This window comes from Lissotriton vulgaris, chromosome 5 (assembly GCF_964263255.1).
Source record: "Lissotriton vulgaris chromosome 5, aLisVul1.2, whole genome shotgun sequence".
Taxonomy (NCBI): domain Eukaryota; kingdom Metazoa; phylum Chordata; class Amphibia; order Caudata; family Salamandridae; genus Lissotriton; species Lissotriton vulgaris.
In genome coordinates this window covers 753,025,390-753,046,587 of record NC_141693.1, presented here as the reverse complement: position 1 = coordinate 753,046,587, position 21,198 = coordinate 753,025,390, and the positions used below count along the sequence as shown (strand labels likewise).

Here is a 21,198-nt window from a genome sequence, read left to right as displayed (position 1 = left end):
AGTAAGGAATATAATAGCTTACCACTGCCCGCCACTACCAAGGCATCCCCCACAGCAGTTCCTGCTGGCACCGCATCAGCCCCTGGAGTGAACACCTCCTCGCTGGCCCGGCACTGGTGGTGGGCTGTGCCAATGGTGTTCCGCCTAGAAAATACATTTCATATTTTTAGATGCCATACACACCATTCCCTATTTTTTCTAGGAATGAAAACAATTTTTACTACATAAAGAAATTTTATTATTTGTGACTTTCTAGTCTAAACTAAAAATTCCCCTTTCGGAAGGGAAGGGTGTTTATTTGTTTATGCTTAGCCATAACATGCTACACTTTTTGGCACAACTGATGAATGCTTACTTTTTAAAAGCACCCCTTTTTTCTCATAACAGACAGAAGATTACCTTCTACGAACAAGAGCAATATGTTACTCATCATCATCACCACCAGTACTTTAAGTTCCAACCAGGTGAGGGGTCTCCCACAATTAATGTGTAAATCAGCCACTGTTCAGTTTTCATGAGTTCACCGTTTCTCTTCTAGTATGAAGTTGATTTTATTCAATGTTTTTATATAATGCACAATTGAAAATTAATATACAGAGTACACACAGAGCTAGTTGTTTTACTTTTACTAAAGCTGTAAAACTTACATAGACTCTGTGGTTTTTGGTCATGAGTGAGTGAGCGAAAGGGTTTGCAATTTGCAAGCATGATTCCGTGACTCTGAGAGGTCGGGACTCTGACTCTGTAGTCTTATGTTCTGGGTTGTATAATCATTGGGGATCATCGCTGCATTCGGGAGCTAAATTATGACTCTGACACACTAGCTAGTCAGTAACGAGATTGGGGGTTCAACTTCTGTTATGACTGAGGTATGTGGAAAGTCTAACTGTGCCTATTATCACCAATGCCCTATTTCTTGTCCATAGTTCTGTATGTGCAGAATAGTCCCTGCAACAGCAGTAGTATGTCCTCCTATCCAATCAAAAAGTAAACTAGTATCTTATTCTTGGTGGCCATTGACATTTTATTGTTGGGAATTGTCAAAGCATAAACATTAAAAAGACTTCAATAGACATTATGGACAACCCAGAGGACTGCACTCAGTGCCTAGAGCTATTGCTGAATAGGAGTTTTGTTTAACTCCTTTTGCCAACTGTGCAAGCTTAGCTAGCTATACAGACAGACTAATAATAATAAATAGTAGGAGCAAAGAGAGTCAAAGTAGAGGCAGGATAAGAATTTAGAAATAGTCTACAAGAAGATCGAAGACGATTTAGGAAAAAATTGAATTATGATGAACGTTTGGAATAAATAGGTGCTGTAAAAGTTAGGGAAGTATAATTATTATTATTAACGGGAAAACTTACTGGGGCCAGCAGAAGAGCCCTCAGCAGACCGATCCTGGCTTTCCTGCTCCGCCGGCGCCGCCACCGCCACCGCTACCTCTGTCTTCTTGCCCCTGGGAGGAGCTGATGGACATGAAAGAAAGACACAAACATATATGATTGTTGTCAACAAAATCAAACATTTCAAAAAATCAATAACAAATTATTTCGGGGAAAAAAACACCAATTGCACTAACTTTATTGACCTATCTGATGTGGTCTACTAAGATATTAGTATTGTTGGATTCGCAGAGAGTCTACTTGGAAAGTTATGTAACTCACTAAACCAACTACAAACAATTTCTACTAGGACTGGCAGCACTCAGCAGCATGCGAAGTGACAGACACATTCCATCATGATTGCAGACCACTAAAAAATGTCCTACTACATAACAAGTTGTGATATACTCAACCTATCAATCCACCACCACTATCTCTTCTTAGTGGCAGGAGTACAAAGGAAGGACTGGACTTGAGTCTCTAGTCTCTCTAGCATTATGCAGTTCCGTTAAGTGCACTCATACATAATCACTCAGGCCAATTGAGCACAAAATTGAAAACAAGTAAGCATAGTAGAACCGCCACTGACTGAGCAGGCGAGCACCTGCAATCACAAAAGCTTTTGAAACATAATTTACCTGCAATGTAATCTGCAGAATTCTTGCTCTTTGGAAAAAAACATATATTTGCAATATAATACAGAGCAGAAGAAAACAAAGTAGTTAATAAATAGCTACTAGTACTCACCAAGCCCAGGGATCTCGACACCAAGCAGGTCAAGCAGGTCTTGTTCCTGGTCCAGGATGTCGTACCACCGGTGCGTCACCTGGTTGTAGGTGCGCCGGACCACAGACTCCCGATACATGGCCCGGTACACCTTACCCCATAGCTGGCGACGCTCCTGGAGGCCATACCAGGTACCGGGCCTGCCACCTGCCGCGATGGTCTTGGGGAGGTGCGCTGCACAAAGAAGACCGGTGCGGCCACATCCACCACGCTGAAGATCTCCCTGGGACTTACTGACTCCCCCCTTAATCGCCCGCAAGGGAGCCGGCTACAGGGTGCGGGACTCTTACCCTTCGACTTGCCGGCTCCCTTTGCCATGGTCCTGGGTCAAAGAAGAAAAGAAAAATAGGAAAGAATAGGGAAAAAAGTAAATAAAAGAAAAGAGAGAGCTAAAAAAAAGTAGTTATTAAAGTAACAAAAAGTTGAAAAAAACACAAAATATAGATGTACAAAAATAGAGAGATAGATAATGAGTAAAAAAGATTAAAAAAAAGTTCAAAAAAACAAAGGATTACAAAGATTGAAACAGGATAGAAAAGGCATGACCAGAACCATAGCAATGAATGAAAAACAAGATGGCCATGCCCATTGCAACCACGTGGGTAAGTTTGCGTGATATTTTCCCCATGAGCACGCAAAAATGGACGCGAACACGCAATTGCGCCCTGGGGACAGGAAATGCACAACGCGAGCATGCAACAAGCGCCCGGAAACACGCAACCCGAACAGTGAAAAAAAATCCAACAAGCACGCAAAAATAAAAAAATCCGCAATCTCACGAAAGTTTGCGTATTTTGGGGACCACGAGTACGCTTTCGCGCGAATTCGCGTACTGTGAATTCGCAAAATTTGCCCATACTTATTTTAGAATGGGTATATGAAAGGTTATAATAGGGTGTGAGGAGGTACACAGATATTAAGCAGATGATGTCATCAGTGAGGTCACTGACCACATCATGGGTGATGTAATATGTGACATCATCAGCAGTGCATTGTGGGTGCGCAAGTTATAGTTAGCTCAGTTAACTATAACAGCTGAATTTCTCTGGTTTTATACGAGTGAAATGTCAGCCAAACTATAATGTCCCTGAAACCTGTGTTTTTTTTAGTGAATATCTAAGGGTTTTTAAATGCTAATTTCTAACTGTGTCTACATATGTAGGACATATACAGAAAGAGGGAGAAAGGCACAGAAAGAATGAAGAGTAGTGCAGAAAGAGGCAAGAGAGGTGCAGAAAGATGAAGAAAGGTACAGGAAGAAGCAAGAGAAATGCTGAAAGAGGCAAGAGAAGTAGAAAGAGGAAAGAAGGTGCAGACAGAAGCAAGAGAAGTGCAGAAGGAATCAACAGAGGTGCAGAAAGAGGCCTACTTTGACTGTACCTTTCTACAGACTCATACAAAGTAGCCTAATCACTAATCCTTCTCCCAAGATGTCTTAAACGTCAGTTTTCTCTTGAAATTGATCGACTGCTCAGAATGTTAGGCCTACCACATGTAAAACAGCAATCCTAACCATATAGCTGTTGAAAGTCTGACCAAGTTTGTGAAGGTATGCATTTGTGTGTCTCTGCTTTTACCTAGTGACATGTTACATAAAAATAAACATACAAATACTTGAATACCTGTGTTTCAAACAGCATGCTCTGTAAATGTGTGTACAAAAAGGTGTACGTACTTCTTTCTGCTCATAATACAGGGCACATGGGTATTAAATAGTATTTTTGAGGGGTTCTATAACACCTAAATACTCAAGACATGTCTGCCTGTGCAACTGAATGACAGAGCAGCACTGAGAAAATGTGACCACCTATAGGATAAGTTACCCACTTTTTAAGCTACTATCTTCAGATGCATAACACATGTAAGAATACATGTACAAATAGATATATACCTCATTCAGGAGAGCACACAGACCTTTAAACTTGACACAGTGCACTTCTGATTTGAATACTGGAAGAGGTGAGAGAAGTACAGAAAGAAGCAAGAGAAGTGTAGAAAAACACAAGAGAGGTGCAGAAAGAGTAAGAATTACACAGAAAGAGACAGGAGACGTACAGAAAAAAAGCAAGAGAAGTACAGAAAGAGGTCAGAGAGGAGCAGAAAGAGCCAAGAGGGGTACATAAATAAGGAAAATGGGTACAGAAAGAGGCTAGAGGGGTGTAGAAAGAAGAAAGAAAAGTGCAGAAAGAAGCAAGATATGTGTAGAAAGAAGCAAACGAGATGCAGAAAGAGCCAAGAGGTTTGTGGAAAGAAGCAAGAGAGGTGCTCAAAAAAGCAGGTTAAGTGCAGAAAGAAGAAACAGATGTGCAGAAAGATGCAAGAGAACTGCAAAAAGCGGCAAGAGAGTTGCAGAAATAGGGAAGAGGAGTACAGAAAGAGGCAAGAGAGGTACAGAAAGAGGCAAGAGAGGTGCAGAAAGAGGGAAGAGGGCTGGAGTGAGAGCCATGAGGGTTGCAGAAAGAAGCAAGAAAGGTGCAGAAAGAAGCAAGAGAAGTGCAGTATGAAGGGAAAGAGGTTCAAAACAGGCAAAAGAGGTGCAGAAAGAGGGAAAAGAGGTGCAGTAAGAGGGAAGAAGAGTGCAGAAAGAGGCTAGAGGGGTGTAGATAGAAGCAAGAGAGGAGCAGAAAAAAAAGAAGCAACAGAGGTGCAGAAGGACGCAAGAGGGGTGCAGAAAGAGGGAGATAAGTATAGAAAGAAGTAACAGAGGTACAGAAAGAGGCAAGAGAGTTTCAGAAACATAGGAGAGGTGTAAAAAGAGAGAACAGGGGTGCAGAAAGAGACATGAGAGGTCAGAAAGAGGGAAGAGAAGAGAGGTGCTAAAAGAGGTAAGAGGGGTGCAGAAACAGTCAAGAGAAGTACAGAAACAGGCAAGAGAAGTACAGAAACAGGCAAGAGAAGTGCAGAAATAGGACAATGAGGTGCAGAAACAGGCAGGAGGGGTGCAGAAAGAGGCAACAGAAGTACAGAAAGAAGCAACAGAGGTGCAGAAAGGGGCAAGAGAACTAGAGAAAGAGGCAAGAGAGTTGCAGAAACAAGCAAGAGAGGTGCAGAAAGAGGAAAGAAAGGTACAGAAAAAGGCAAGAGGGGTGCAGAAACAAGCAAGGGAGTTGAGGTCAAAAGCAAGAGAAATGCAGAAACAAGAAACAGAGGTACAGAAAGAGGCAAGAGAACAGCAGAAAGAGGCAAGAGAACGACAGAAAGAGGCAAGAGAAGTGCTGAAAGTGTCAAGAGAGGTGCAGAAAGAGGCATGATGGATGCAGAAAGAGGCAAGAGAAGTACAGAAAGAAGAAACAGAGGTGCAGAAAGAGGCAAGAGAACTACAGAAAGAGGCAAGAGAGTTGCAGAAACAAGCAAGTGAGATGCAGAAAGAGGCAAGAGAAGTGCAGAAAGAGGCAAGAGAAGTATATAAAGAAGCAACAGAGGTGCAGAAAGAGGCAAGAGGGGTGCAGAAAGAGGCAAGAGAAGTACATAAAGAATCAACAGAGGTGCAGAAAGAGGCAAGAGAACTACAGAAAGAGGCAAGAGAGTTGCAGAAACAAGCAAGCGAGGTGCAGTAAGAGGAATGAAAGGTTTGGAAATAGGCAAGAAGGGTGCAGAAACAAGCAAATGATCTGCAGAAAAAAGCAAGAGAAATGCAGAAACAAGCAACAGAGGTGCAGAAAGAGGCAAGAGGACAGCAGAAAGAGGCAGGAGAAGTGCTGAAAGTGTCAAGAGAGGTACAAAAAGAAGCAACAGAGGTGCAGAAAGAGGCAAGAGTGGTGCAGAAAGAGGCAAGAGAAGTACAGAAAGATCAACAGAGGTGCAGGAAGAGGCAAGCGAGCTAAGGAAAGAGGCAAGAGAGTTGCAGAATCAAGCAAAAGAGGTGCAGAAAGAGGAAAGAAAGGTACATAAATAGGAAAGAGGGGCGCAGAAACAAGCAAGAGAGCTATGTAAAAAGCAAGAGAAATGCAGAAACAAGCAAAAGAGGTGCAGAAAAGGCAAAAGAACAGCAGAAAGAGGCAAGAGAAGTGCTGAAAGTATCAAAAGAGGTGCAGAAAGAGGGAGGAGGGGTACAGAAAGAAGCAAGAGGGATGCAGAAAGAAGAAAGAGAGGTAAGAAAGAAGCAGCAGAGGTACAGAAAGAAGCAACAGATGTCCGGTAAGAGGGAAGAGGGGTACAGAAAGAAGCAAGAGGGATGCAGAAAGAAGCAAAAGAGGTGCAGAAAGAAGCAATAGCTGTGTAGAAAGAAGCAACAGAGGTACAGAAAGAGACAAGAGGGGTTCAGAATGAAGGAAGAGAGGTGCAGAAAGAAGCAATAGAGATACAGAAAGAGGCAAGAGCAGTGCAGAAAGAGGTAAGAAAAGTGCAGAAAAAGCAACAGAGATGCAGAAAGAGTCAAGAGAACTGCAGAAAAGAGGCTCGAGAAGTACAGAAAGAGGCAAGAGAGATACAGAAACAGGCACCAGAGGTACAGAAAGAGGGAAGAGAGGTGCAAAAAGAGGGAAGAGGGGTGCAGAAAGAAGCAAGAGAGGTATAGAAAACAGCTAGAGAAGTACAGAAAGAAGCAACAGAGCTGTAGAAAGAAGCAAAAAGGGGGCAGAAATAAGCAAGAGAGGTGCAGAAAGAAGCATGGGAAATGCAGAAAGAAGCAAGTAAGGTGCAAAAAGAGGCAAGATAGTGCAAAAACAGGCAAACGAGGTGCAGAAAGAGGTAAGAGGTGGCAGAAAGAGGCAAGAGAAGTGCAGAAAGAAGGCAACAGAGGTGCAGAAAGAGGCAAGAGAGGTGTAGAAGACAAAAGCAAGAAAGGTACAGAAAATAGCAAGAGAGATGCAGAAAGAAGGGAGCTGCAGAAAGCAGAAGAGATGTGCAGAATGAGGCAAGAGAAGTGCAGCAAAAGGAAGAAAGATGCAGAAAGAAGGAAGGGAAATGCAGAAAGAGGCAAGACATGCAGAAAGAAGCGAGAGTGGTTTAAACACCATTAGTACCAATTTAACACCCACATTTAGCAATAAGTAACAGGTGATCCTTCCAGGTTTACAAAGGGTCTTCCACCACACTGTAACACTTGTCACTGCATTTTTGGTAACGTTTGAGCAGTTTGAGCTAGAAACAACGTTTTTTTTCTCAAAACTGTAGATTATGCAGCAGATGGTGGATTATGGATGATGGAATGCAGCCAAAAGTGATTGCGAGTGGCTATAACTTAATCAAGTATTCCATCCATAACTTTGTTTTAGAAACCATAATTGCTTGTCACCATAATAGTTTTTTAATGTTTTTGTTACTTTTTGCAGATTAACAAACATATTTACTTTGTACAATCAGTTAATCATTGTGTTGCTTATTAGTTGGTTATATAGGAATTACTGTACTTTTTATGGAACATAATGTCTCTTATGTTGCGGTTAATTCATGTTTTTCCCTTGTGTTGATTGTTTTATGTAGAATCGACGCGCTTGGTCCCTTATTTTCGAATTCACGGCTTGCGTGTGTTATGATGTGGGTCATCCGCTGTGGATGGGGCGTGCCTTGTGTGTCTTCATTTCTACTTATATTTGAATGTGTGCAGCTAAACTGTGGAGGCAGATTGTAACTAAACCAGGACAACATAATACATAATAGGTGTGAAACATGGGACTGGCTCCTGTGCATCCCGGTCATCTCCTCCCCAATGATGATATGAGTAACTGCATTCAGGAGGCGATTGGTAGTGTGGTGTGAGGCGCATGTATGGGCATGATTTTCCCCACTAGTTTCCGGCAGAAGCCTGTGCGGGTTGAGTCCCTGCTTCCTCGGGGGTCTGAGGCAGAGTATTAGCACTTTGCACGGGTGTCATACCGGTCAAGTTTGAGTCCCAGTTAGTGGCGATGGGGACTTTGCGAAGTCCCAAGGTGTCCTCAGGGTGGAGTGTGACGCCCTCTGCCCTGGCCCAGGTAAGCATCAAATTTCTCCACATTCCTATGTTTGGGGAGTCACTGTGTTTCCAGCGTTTAGTGATCAAGCATTTTGCTATTGCCATTCCAAGGTCAAGAAACCTGGAGGTGACTCTATTATTGAGGTTCCTGCTGTATAAGTGTAAAAGGTAAGTATGCCACTCGAGTGGGAGGGTGCTGCTGGTGCATTGTGTCAGTGCGTCTGCCACTGCTGACTAATATCCCGCTAGATTGGGGCATCCCCATAGCATGTGCAGTAGGTCTGCGTCCTCATGTGAACATCTAGGACACACCGAGTCTTCGAGTTTAAGGTATTGATTTATTTTGCGTGTGTTAAACATGCCCTGTTTGTCATGTAAAATTGATTTTGGTTTGCTCGTGCATTTCTACGGACTTGCGCTGGGCTCGCTAGTACCAAGGTCCACACTGAGTCTGTGAGCTGCCGGCCCATGTCTGTCTCCCAGTGTTGGCAGAGGGGCAATAGTTTGACTGCTGTGTGGTGACTGAGTGATGCAGAAAACCATTTAGTCAGGTGTCCCCCCTGCCCCATGACGTGCAGGTATTGTATTGTGAGGCTCGACTGTTAAGTCACCCCATTTGGTGGTAAGTGCAACCAGTAGGGAGTGGTGGAGTAGGAACCTGCCACTGGGCAAGTCTGCTTCTGCCACCAGTGTTGTGTATGGGATTAGTGCGCCTTCGCAGTATAGGTCACCTATGCCTTGCACCCCAGCCTCATGCCAGTCCTTCAGCTCTGTTGCGGTGGTGATTGTGGCACCTCTGGATGTGCCCTCCAGTCGTAGGGCTGGTGCATAAGCAACAACTTTGCAGGTGATGTAAAGTGCTCTGCTGTAGCACCTGTGCGCTACTTTCAGTAGCAGTGAGTCTGGTGGTTTGGTTTTTGAGCAGGAGTGGAATAGTGCTGTTAGTTCTGTGGTACGTAGGGGCAAATGTGTTGTTGCTGTGCCTTCATTATGGTGTCCCACCAGCCACCTGGATATCCATTGTAGCTGAGCCACTAAATAGTACTGTTCTAAGTGTGGGACTGCTGAGCCTCCCTGATCTTCAGGCAGGTAAATCTTGTGAATTGCCAACTGGTGCCTGGAGTAGCCCCATATGAAATTGTTGATTAATCTCTCCAGGGGACGGAAGAAGGATGGTGGAATGTAGTGAAGGAGGTTGATGAAATAATATAATAGTGAGTGCATATCATCATTTTTGCTAATGCTACTACCCCTGTCACCGACAGTGGGAGTGTGCTCCAAAATGAAGATTGTGACCAAATTGCAGTCAGTGCCCTGCCTAACTTTCCGTCTTGTAGATCCGCTGGGTTCTGGTATATCCAGATTCCGAGATGTTGGAATGTATCTGCGTACCAACTGACTTGTGTCCCGTTCAGTACGTAGCCGGGGTCTTCGCATTGACTACTGAAGGGGTATAGGCTGAACATTGAAACGTTAACGTACAGCCCCAATATGGAGGTGAAGTTTTCTAAAATCATTGCCAGGCTCTGGGGAATGTGGTGGATGTCTCATATATACCAAGAGGTCATCAGTGTACAATGAAATTCAATTCAGACTGCCTCCCAGATGGATGCCAACATTTACCCGAGAACATAAACCCTCTGCCAGTGGCTCAATCGCCAGTGGGAAAAGTAGAGGGGAAAGGGTACATCCCTGTCTCGTCCCTCTCCTGATGTTCAGCGGGTTCGACATCTAGGGGCCTATTTTGACTCTCACGGTGAGGGCGCTGTATAGAAGCTGTACCATACCTAGGAAGGAGTTTCCTAGTATATACTTGTCTAGTGTGGCAAATAGGAACTCCCATTCTAAGATGTCTAATGCTTTTTCGAGGTCCAATACGAGGCAGCCCGCTGTTGGTCATTGGGTGGTCATGTAGGTGGTGACCCTGAAAAACCACCTGAGATTTAGGGATGTGCTTCTTTAGGGCAAAAACCAGTTCTGGTCTGGGTGAACCAGAGTGGGGACCACCTGCGCAAGCCGGTCTGCCAGTTATTTACTAGCATGTTGTCGACATTGAGGAGTGCCAGTGGCCTGTACGAGCCCAGGTTCATAGGGTCGTTTTCAGGTTTGGGCAATGAGATCAAATTGGCTTCATTTATTGAAGGAGGGAAGGAGGGAAACAGCGTTTATTTGTGTCCGTCTTATATAACTCATGTAGGTAAGGAGTGAACGTGGTAGCATAGGCCTTGTAGAACTCTGCTGGGAATACATCTGGGCCCGCGGTTTTACTGTTTGCCAGCACAATTATCGCACTGCTAATTTCCTAGGTTGTGATAGGCTCGTTCAGGTGTTCTCTCTGTTCCAAAGTGTTCTCTGGTAGGTGTATTGATGGAAGAAACAGGGCGCGTTGATGAACTGTTCTAGTATGGATGGTGGGTTCATTGTCGACATTGCTAAGTTATCATGAGCTTCGCTGCCATAAGGCTGCTTTTGTGCACGGCACTACACACATATATTTTGCAAGACTTTGTTTGTGCTCTATTTCACATGAGAGCTGTCTGCTTTTCACGTTCTCTGCTGTTCTCTGAGGTTTAGTCTGCACAAGATGTACAAGGTCGATCAACAATGCCCCTTGTTATTCTGTTTTGGTCAGTCCCTTGCACCTATACATAACATGACACACAGCTGCACTCAGTGGCAGCTGGTCCATAGGGGCGCCAGGGCAGCGCCCCACAAAAGAATCGGGCAACAGATTAACAGGAATGTAAGCAGTTCAAGTTTCACCCGTGAAGCACAGGCCGGCCTGTGCTTCACGGGTGAAACTTGAACTGCACATGTTAAGGCACAGCGCACGCACGCGAGAGGAGAGCAGAAGTCCGGTAGATGGTCTGCGCATGTGAGTGAGGAGTGTTGCCCCTCACTCACATTCACAAACCATTAGGCATGCTGCGCATGCCCAGTGTAGTCCAGGCGTTTGCAGATAGGCTCCTGCTCGGGCGGTGACGCATTATTCATAAAGTTGCCCCATGCCCTATCAAATGCCAGCCGCCCGGCCCCCCGACGCATTTAGTCTCCTGATTGGCAGCTAGTATTTCCTGTTGCGGCAAACAAAAAGAGTGGGGGGAAGTTACTTCCACCACCAAGTTGTAGAGGAAACATGATGCGACGTAGGACCGGAGGAGATGCCTGGTAAGTTTTATTTATTCATTAAATTAACTGCCCCCCACACACCCTCCCCGCGTGCACCCTCCCAGAGTCATGCTGGCCGCGCCTAAGTGTCTTCTCTGCTGGTCACCGTCACGAGTGTGGAAGCCTGATAGGGTCTGGCTCGGTGTTATCTATGATGTGGTCTAGACTGTCCGGCCTCATCGTGCATCTAAACATCTCTTTTCTTGATTAACAACTTCCGTTTCCAGACAACTCACTGCAAGTTTGTCAGAACACATCAGCTGCGGGGCTGCGGGGCTTATTTTATATTTTTTTTCCTCTTAACCCCCTACCGCCTCCCACTTATCCCCTCCACGGCGTGACAACCCCATTCTCCAACCCGTGAAAGGAATGGACGAGGGACTTTGTGAATTCAGGAGTGAATGTTTACATAAAAGGATGGAATGGTGACAATGTGTGGATAGAAGAATCGAAGAAAGGGAGCACTTGAATAAATGGTTGAATACACTAAGACAGGACATAGACTACAGGAGGACACGAGTGCAAACGTCTCCTGCTTACAGAACAGGCAGAGCATGGGGCCTCATTACTGTGACCTTCCAGCCCTCACACAATGATTTTTATTACGGGGACGGGAGAAAGAGCAGTGCCAGGCACTCGGGCAACGCAGCACAGGACACAAGGTGGCGCAGCAGCACACACAGAAGTGCACAGTGCAGGGTCAAAAGAGAAGGGGAGCAGAGCACTCTCCATGGATAGGTGGGGAGGCAGGGGCGAGCACAAGTTTGGGGCTCAGCTTAGGTTTCCTGTGGTGCGCAGTCCAGGGTTTAAGATGGCGGAGGTTGTTCAGGATCCAAGACAGTGACACATGAGCAACTTTATCAGCGCAGCTGCGTATGTGAACCGGAAATGAGCACTGACAAATTATTAATCAAGTATCTTCATACATACTAGACAACTGTACTAACACTGTTATCTAAGGAGTTTCTTTTTACTTAATTATTTTATCTGCGAATATTGTTGATTGATTTACAGCTGCTTATATTTTCTGTGGAACACTCACCCCAACTTTTACGCCTCACTACTTTCAAAAGTCACCAGCCGCCACTGGCTGCACTACTGAAAATCGTATTTCATATTGCAAACTAAGCATATTGTCAGGCACTTGGAGAGAAACCTTTCCGGAGAGAAGAGCTGTGCTTGTCTTGAAATGTAAAACTCTCATCTATGCCTTGAGGTATGGGTCTGCTGACAAAGCCCAGAGGTCTTCTTTTTTATAATAAACTATATTTTAGCACGGGGAGGGTGGTTAGGCACTGTAGCCCTTTTATATCCCCTTTCATATTCTATAGAATTGTGACAATGCTGACAATATTTTTTATGCATTTTGCTGCTTGTAATGGCATGTGTACTGTACCATAGAGTATATTAGTTAAAATAAACATTTTAAACTACACCATGACTCTGAATACTCTTATTGTGGACAAGTATGAGTGAGTGAACAAAAGAATTGTCTTGCTCCTGTGATTCCTGAGAGAGTCGGGAGTGTCGTGTTCTGGGTTGTCTAATCATTGGTAGCTTTGCTGTTAGTCGGACACCGAATGAGACACTATTGCTAGTCGGTTTTGGGGATTTTAGGTACTGAGGGGATAGGTTGGTACCCTCCTATCTACCGAGGCCCTGTTTTCCTATGCATAGGTCTGTATATGTGCAGAATCCCTGCAACACTGTCTGCGGGCACCTGGACTGTTATAGTGCGGCGGCGTGTTTCATCAGTGCCTCGTGTATTCCATGTTGTGTGTACACAGTCAGTCCAGTGTCAGTTATGAAGGCAACTATTGGGTGGCATGCCTGCTCTTGGCGTACTAACCATGCTAGCATTTTGCCCACATGTTCTGTCGTGGTGTGAGTGCACGCTGAGTGTGCTGCATAGTGTTGGCATCGGAGCTGCTTCAATAGATCTGCATGTTCTGCCCATAGTTTGTCTAGTTTCCTACCATTCCCACTCCCCTCTGACTGCCTAACTTTTAGGTCCAGTAGATGCCTTTCAACTCTGCTGAGTGCCGTGTTTAGTTGTTTACTTATGCTCCAGGTGACCCCTAAGCAGTGCCCTCTCAGGGTTTCTTGAAGGCGCCCACTCAAGGAGGTGGTCATTAGTGGAGTGGTTGTTGATCTCAAATTATTCTAGTATTGCTGTTCCTAGTGATGTGTGGAACACTGGGTCTTCCAGTGCTGTTGGCTGCAGGCGCCATGTAGGGATCAGGGGGTGTCCTGCATCCCATGTGAGCTGCATTATTTGGGGGTCATGGTCTGAGTGTGTGCAAGTACTCGGTTTGTTTGATAAGTGGGAGAAGAGTGGTTCACCCTACAAAGCAGTCCAGCCGAACATGCAAATTGTGTACAATAGAGTGAAAGGAGTAGATGTGTAGTGTCGGATTCAGGGTACGCCAGATATGCATCAGGGCCCAGTCCGCGGGCCAGTCCGACAGGGCTTGTGCATTGGAAGTCACTAGGGGTGGGTACGATCTGTCTAGCTCTATGTTCAGAATGGCGTTGAAGTCCCTCCCCATCAACCAGGGGAATCCACTCCATTTGAGGGAAGGGTTTTGAGCAGGTGTTCCTCCTTTCCAAGGAAATATTATTATTAGAGTAGAATTCCTTGTTCAAATAGCACACAATGTTCCAAAATTGTTTCTGTGAAGTTGGTTCTTTTTATTCACCACATTTTGATGATCATTTCACTTGTTTTTTTGTTTTTCATGAAGAGAGTATTTTTTTAACAAGAAAGAACAGCAGACACGTTTTTCCCCCTAGTTGGCTGATCGAACCAGGGCTTTCTCAAGGCTAGTCTTATCATTCTATCATCATGATGTCAGTGATGAGTCTGTACATTTTCATAGAAGGACATTGTGGTGGAAAATCAATTCTTGGTGATCATGAGAGGAGATATCTCTTGTCAGGTCCTAGGCTAAATCCTCATATAAATTTGCTCTACACTCTTTTATCTTTCTTTCTGTGTGAATAAAGGCTTCATACTTGATTACATCTAGATCTTAGTTTATCTTTGCTAAGTTAAGAGGAAAAGCAAATGTGAATTTGAAAGAACTCAGAGAGGTACAGACAGATAATCTTCTCTGCGGCTTCATTTTATGCGTGCTCTCTATTCAATAGTTGTTTCTGAAAAACTCAAGCCCTCCTTCAGTTTTCTGGGGAAATCATTATGTTATAAATATGTATTACAAGCTCATTTACATACACCTGGAACTAAAATGTGGGCTAAAGTGCCACAACAATTTTATCCAGTGCTTAAAATGAGGCGGTGTCTTCAGGTGCAGTGACGTCACGTAACACAGGCCCTGCGGCCCCCGCAGTGCGCGAGGCCTCCACGCTCCAGGGGGGCCACCTAAGCACTGTACTCTGGCCCAGGAGATCCCTATTGAGTCTGGAGGGCCTCCACATACCTGCAGGAGGGGGCCTCCTCAAGTTTTGTTATGCCAGTGTTCAGGTACACGACACCAGACCTTAATTATCAACACTGCCACTTATGACAGCTGCCACATGGTGGCCCTTTTAGTATAACTTAAAGATGAGCAGAAGAACAGCTGTTTATGAATTCAATATACATCAAAAACAACTAGTACCTGCAGCCCAAGCCATTCTTATAGATTTGGGAGTCTCAAACATTCAGAATTGTCACACTTGTAGCAGTGTGATGGTTAGTAATTTGTTTTAGATAAGAGAAGTAGTCCAGGTAAGTTTCCAAGTAGATTTATTGTAAGTTAGATGTTACAAGGATGAGAGCCCCACCAGAAGCAGTCTCACTGCTGCTCAGCCCATCTCCAACTGACACTCACACACTTGAACATTCCATTCACCAACATTCTCTCACAGATACTCAGGCTGAGCAGCAGCAGTATAACACATACCCCTTCTTTGCAGCGGAAAAGAAGAAAAACTCAAAAGGCATTATGAACAAAGCAAGAAATAAATAAGAAGAGTACTTTATAGAACAGCAGGGCAGGCAGGTATCAGGACAAGGAGGCGGTGAAAAAAAACTGGACGCTCTCCTGGGAAATTGCACTTCTAGAAACACTGTCCCAAAGTGGCAAGGAGGGGACAACTGTCTCTAAAAAACAGGAGAGGGAGCAGAAAAGTACAACAGGCACTGGCACAGAGTAGTGGTGGGCGACCGTTGTAGTGGTCACTGGTGGGGCTCACTCAGGGGTACCAGTATGCTTTAAGTCTGTAACCTGTAGCTTTAAGGAGTTCTTTACCTTAAAATTTCTTCAGGATGCAAGTTTCAGTATTTCATCAGGTGGAACACGCAAGTACTTTTCTAGATCGTCGCCAAAATATATTGTAGATACGAGAAGTAGTCCAGGTAAGTTTCCAAGTAGATTTATTGTAAGTTAGATGTAACAAGGATGAGAGCCCCACCAGGAGCTGCCTCACTGCTGCTCAGCTCATCTCCAACTGATACTCACACACACAAATATTTCTTTCACCAACATTCTCTCACACAGACACTCGCGTTGAGCAGCAGCAGTATAACATATTTGTGCAGGTACTGTCATTGACAGCTCTGGCAGGGGCAATGGGTGGTGCAAGCTGCGGTGGAACAGGCACTTATTTCTTTACAAATCAAGCACTGATTTGTATCACAGATTGGTGTGAATTATTTCACAATGCTAACATAACGTTTTACTGATAGTAATGGGACACAGATGTTCTGTCTCATGTAGTGGCACTAGTTTTTCACCAATACATCACTAGCCCACCAAACAAGCAATCTTATGCTTTACTCTGAATTTATGTTCATATGATAAATGTGTGATAATAAATTCAAGTCCCCATGGTGACAGCTGGATCTAGAAATGGATAGCATCAATAAATGGATAGTGACTAATTAGGACAGGAAATACAAAATCATGTTCTAAACTGCAAGATGAGGGATTGCAGTGGACATCTTTGTAATCTGTCAGTCATGTGCTTAAATGCGGGCAGGGTCAACTAAGTAAAAAGGTAAAAATGAAAGCCCCACCTTCTCCTTTATAGTATGGCTCCAGAACATCAGTTAAGCACTTTCTTCAATGTTTGTAGGACTTGACGTACATTTAATAAATATATCCCTGCCTCAAAGTTTAAGCATTTTCTCCAACGTTTCTAGGACTGGAGTTAGTCTAGTAAATGTGACTTCCCCCAATTACCTACATTTTCCCCAGTGTTTGAGGCACTAGAGTTAGAATGCTCAAATCTGATAACAACAAACACATACACTTACTTAATTTTTTGCAGGATTTGTAATAGAATAGTACATTTGGCACCCACAAATATAAACACTTCCCCTAAGGTTTGTAGAATAGGCATTAGAATAGTACATTTGGCTTGCCTCAAATATATGACCTTTCTAAACATTAGTGATTTTAATAATAAAACTTGTTCCCTCAGATGTATGTGCTTTCCCCAATGTGTGTTACAACTGGTGTTACAATAATAAATGTAACCCCACTATTGAAGTATATTTTATTTTAAAAATGCTCAAGATTGTAATATATATATTTAAAAATTCAGATATTGTTTAAACTTTATGTTGGCTTCTTTTATTGATCCTTGACTGCTTAATATACTTGTAAAACATGTGTTATGTATTAAATAATATACAACAGTAATATCTAGTGAAAGTATTATTTAATTGTTGAATATTGTATACATGTTTTGAGATATATTCATTTTTTTATAAAATTGGTATGTGATTGAATTAAATATTTGCATATTTATTCTGAATTATTTAACAGGTTATCATTATCTTATTAAAAATGTACTTTATTTGAAAATATAATGAACTCTATTTCTGTTGTTAGATGACTAAACATGTTAAGAAATTACATTAATTTTACATAATTGATCATTGTTCTTAATATAGTTTTGGAAATGTCAAATATTTCTATTATGTTTCATTGTTTCCAAAATATTAAAATATATTAATTTATTTTGTTTGAGTAGAAACATATTGGAGATTTAGATCTATTTTTAAATGATAAGAAATTTGTGATAATTATAATATGGTTTAATTTTAAATATATTTGTTTGCTATATAAATTAGGGTACACATTATTTTTGTAGTTAAAATCTTGGTTAATTGGAAAATTCATTTTGATTGTCTATATTGATGTATTCAGTATTTTTGTAATATATATTTTTAAGTCTATATTTTTGACTGTTAATATCTTGGTAGTATATATCACTGAGATTTGAATTATCAGTATTGAAAATCGATATTTTAGCAGTAGACGTTTTCACCTCAGCATGTTTTTAGGTTAATATTTTTGTAGTCAACATGTAGGACTACAACCATATGTGTTACCTCCTGGAAAGCCCTCTCTGTGAACCAGTCAATCATTTCTATATCAGGTTTCTCCTGTCTCTCACTCACTCAATCAAACAATCGATTTGTAAAGCACAGTTAATCACCCATTAAGGTATCCAGGAGCTGGGGTCTTGCTGCTTTACATGGGTTCAGTTTAACAGCCATGTCTTGAATGCTTGTACCATTTTAACTCTAAACATGCTCTTGCTCAGCATCCCAAAATCCCTCATGTTAGAGAGATATAAATACCCAGTTGTGTGCTCTTTTGAAAAATAAATTTGATGCTATTTCCCACACAAACACACTTTGAGCACACTGAGCAGGGCAACATTTTAGAGGAGTTATTGGCGGCCAATAATTTGATTTGTCTGCAATAGAATGGGTCAGGTGATGTTATACCTTCATTTACTGGATGGGACTGTTTTTTCTACCATTGATTTTATTATCCTTTCTGTCACTTGATCCCAGACACAAGATCTAGGAGTGTATCTTGGAAGAACTCTGGTGATCACAACCAGATAACATTGGTTTTAGACTGGGAATTCAATCAGGAACCCTGGGACAAAAAAGCCCAGAGATTGAAATGGGACAGGATAATTCCAGGGGATTTCCTAGGTAATCTCTACAAAACAAGCACAGGTGATTTAGAACTCTGTTTACATAGTGGCTCGCAGGATGATGAGGTCCTCGATACCTTTGACAGTCTCTGCGAGCAGATCGCAGCTAACCTCTCAGGTCATGGTACGCACAGACTATTAGGAAAGCTAAGTGGTTTGAAGGTAGATGCTCTAAAACCCAGAGAAATTTAATAGAAGCCCTGAAATAGCAGCCCAGGGATGAAGCAAGGGTAAGGGAGTGCAGGAAAGCTTATCAATTAGCAAGCCTACACAGGAAAAAAAGAAATTAGGGAGCAGGCCTAGGAGGATTTATTGCATACTTGTGTGGTCTCCAATAGTTCCAAAATCTGGGAGATTGTGACCAGACCTTATTTTGTGGGGAGAGCTAACCCTGTGTGGTTTGTACCATATCTCCCGATATATGGATTTCTCACTTCAAGGAAAGGTATAGTGGGCATCCTATGAAGTGAACAGATAGGCCATGGGTACCGGTTAAGAACATCCCGCTGCTGATTTTTAACGTAGACAAAGTAAGTAAGGCCATCAATGAATGCCACTGCAGGGGGAAAAGAGCCCGGCCTGGATGGGGTCCCGCCCCCTAGACCTTTATAAGGCTGACCCTATAACCTGGGCAAAGGTGCTAACCTGCATATTTAATGTGGCCTGTAACCATGACCCTCCACTCACATGGTCCAAAGCCATTATACTGCCCATCTTTAAAAAAGGGGCAAGGGATAGCCTACTTTGCTATTGCCAATTTCACTTCTAGACTCTGCTGTAACAATTATGGGGAAGGTTGTCCTAGGGCGTTTAACATATAGGCTGGGTAAAGCCGATATAATATCAGAGTTGCAATATGGCTTTAGGAAGGGGAGAGGGACCCTGGACCATTGCATTAACTTAGAGTTGATCATAGGTAAATACACTGTAGTTAAGGAGAGGATGTCGGCACCTTGCCTTTATAAATCTTACATCGGCCTTTGACTGAGTAAATAGATCTAAACTGTGGGCATTTCTCCTGGATATGGGTATTTAACTTGAGATAGTGGTCTTCCTATACAGATAACATTCAAACCTATTGGCTTCAGTAAGATATGATGAGAATGGCAGCCTGTTAGAATCATTGGAGGTCCAGATAGGGGTAAAGGTAGGGGTGTATTTTAGCTCCCCTGCTATTAACACTACGTATTATTAAATTAATAACAAGCCCTTTTGTATGCAGACGATGCGATCCTGATCTTGCTGACTGCTAAGGGGTTACAATGTCTTCCGAACACCAACTATTCAAAATCCCATACAATGACGATCGGATGTCGGAAGGCTGCCAGACCCAAATTTTATAGAAATGGATTGAACTCACAAAAGTATCATCATTCCCGTATCTCGGAGTACTCTTCAATGATGAAGGGTCATGGCTAGTGCAGAGATCCTGAAAAAGAACACCCTGTCTAGAACTGTCGGGGTGACCACTGATTTTGCTAAGAGGCCAAACCAGTGCATGTTACGACCAAAGTATATTGGGCTACAAAGAGGTTGGGGAGTTTCAAGTGATTGAGAACAAATACTTACGTAACATCACTGTTTCCCCTTCTACACCATCTTTCGCTATAATGAGGAGGCGAAACTTAGTTACATCACCGATACCATTGCCTTGGCACCGATTTTGCGATGACTAAGAATCTGGTCCAGCCCCGCTCTAGAATTAAATAAGCTTGTGATCATGGATTGTATCTCACTCGCTGGTGCACTTAGCATACCATGGTTAAGGGGTGTCAAGCGAATGCTGATGGTGTGGGTTGCACGGATCTGTTTATAAATCCCAGACAGCTACGAGGAGGGGAGCTTAGGGTCATAAAAAACTTATTTTTTATCTAGGTGGCAAAGTGATAGAGAGGGTAAGGTGTTAATCAAACCCACTGTGTCCTTTTGCACCAACGCCCACCATTGTTTTTATGAACAAGGTTTAGGCTAAATCAAATTCACTGGTCCTTAGCTGTTCCCAGTGGTTTCCACAAACATGGTGATTTAAAACCCTGCCCCTGTGATACATTTTCAGACCAAGACATTTTGCACTTTATGCTCTTTTGTCAGTTTTTTCAGGCTTTGAGATCCAGATATATCTTGCCGTTGGTGAGAAACAGCCACTTTGCACAAGTAAAACCAGCCCTGATGTTTTTACAATTTGCTGTGTCGTGGGACGTCGAGGATGAGTCTGGCTGAGGCGTTCTGGATCCGTTGGAGTCTCTTCTGGAGCTTGGCGGTGGTTACACCCTCTACGCCGGAACCACCTCCGAGCTCCAGAAGAGACTCCAACGGATCCAGAACGCCTCAGCCAGACTCATACTCGACGTCCCACGACACAGCCACATCTCCGGACACCTAAGAGACCTGCACTGGCTCCCGGTCAACAAGAGAATCACCTTCCGTCTCCTTACCCACGCACACAAAGCCCTTCACGATCAAGGCCCGAGCTACCTCAACAACCACATCAACTTCTACGCTCCCAAACGACACCTCCGATCAGCCAGTCAGGCCCTCGCCGCCGTCCCCCGCATCCGAAGAACGACAACAGGAGGAAGGTCCTTCTCCTACCTGGCCGCCAAGACCTGGAACTCCCTCCCGACCGACCTGCACCTGACCCAAGACCACCTCGCCTTCAGGAAGAAGCTCAAGACCTGGCTGTTCGGGTAGTAGCCGCACCCCCCTCCTAGCGCCTTGAGACCCTCCGGGTAAGTAGAGCGCTCTATAAATGTCTATGATTGATTGATTGATTGATTACAATTGGAGTCTTTCCTTTCAATTTGCTATGGCGTAGTATGTTTTCTTGCAGGGGCAATCAAGCATAGGAAAAACTGTTTCCATTTGATTCGTGGCTATCCACTACTTTACTTGGTGTCATTGTAGGGAATATAAAGGGTTTGACTCTTTGTTTGCACTTTTTTAATTTGGTATATTAAAATTGCACTTACACCTTTTCGAATGACTGACATTACACTCACTCTG

General features: G+C 43.4%; 1 protein-coding gene across 1 annotated transcript in view; it reads right to left on the bottom strand.

Moving 5' to 3' along the window:
- Positions 1 to 21,198, bottom strand: part of LOC147711504 (phospholipase A2, membrane associated-like) — a 590,964-nt gene that overhangs the window by 467,568 nt on the left and 102,198 nt on the right. The window lies entirely within an intron of this gene.